The sequence below is a fragment of the Octopus bimaculoides genome, chromosome 20 (assembly GCF_001194135.2).
Source record: "Octopus bimaculoides isolate UCB-OBI-ISO-001 chromosome 20, ASM119413v2, whole genome shotgun sequence".
Taxonomy (NCBI): domain Eukaryota; kingdom Metazoa; phylum Mollusca; class Cephalopoda; order Octopoda; family Octopodidae; genus Octopus; species Octopus bimaculoides.
Genome location: NC_069000.1, coordinates 30168211 through 30169413, shown reverse-complemented (window position 1 = coordinate 30169413; position 1203 = coordinate 30168211).

The following is a 1203-nucleotide window of genomic DNA, read 5'->3' as shown; positions in this document are numbered from 1 at the left end:
TATGTATGTATGTATGTATGTATGTAAGTATGTATGTATGTATGTATGTATGTATGTATGTATGTATGTATGTATGTAAGTATGTATGTATGTATGTATGTATGTATGTATGTATGTATGTATGTATGTATGTAAGTATGTATGTATGTATGTATGTATGTAGGTGCATATTTGTATGTTTTATGTATTATTCTCATGCTTATAGTTGCAAATGTAGACATGCTCATATATATTTGAATGTTAAACATCTGGATAGTTTTTATGTATGTATGTATGTATAAGTATAAGTATAAGTATATGAATGTATATATGCATTTGAGCGTCTTCATAAAAATACTTATATTCAAATTTATGAAAGCTTCAAAGTAACATTTACAACAAATACACTTCTAAATCACAGCTAAAACCGTCAGGCGGGTGTAGTAATATCACTACATGTAACAAATGCGAGATTCGAATCCCATGTATGACATTGTCCACCTTTTTTCTGTCTAAGGTGTCTTTAGCCCATACATTACAAGCTGCTACTAAATTTGTATTTGAGCAACTTCATAAAAAAGACTTGTCTTCATACGTATGTTTGTGTGCGTATTATATGGGCGTAGAAAGGGAAAAGTTGCCTTTCAGAAAATAATATATTAAAAGCTTGACAGTATTCCAGCTCAATCTTTCTTAATGGGAGTCTTTCACAGTTTCTTATTAATTTTTTTTTTTAGTTTAGTTAGTGACAATAACATTGCTAAATCCAGCGGTCTTTGACGTTTCAAGGCTTTCTGGAAACGTCAGCAGCGAAATGTTATTCTTATTAACTAAATATGGAGAATTAATAAGGAGATAACATAAAAGAAAAAGAACCTTCTTAAGAAAGACCATGCTAGAACGTACCCATGTATTTGTACACCTTGCAGGCCTTAAGAATCATGTGAGACGTCATCCAGCGACGAGAAAACCAAACTTGAGATGTTTCTTAGAATGAAATGGCTCTAAGAAGCAGTCTTACTCGGTTACGAGTCGACTTCCATTTATGTGTGTGCGTGTACCCACGCGCTAATATATATATATATATATATATACAGGCGCAGGAGTGGCTGTGTGGTAAGTAGCTTGCTTACCAACCACATGGCTCCGTGTTCATTCCCACTGCGTAGCACCTTGGGCAAGTGTCTTCTACTATAGCCTCGATCCGACCAAAGCCTTGTGAGT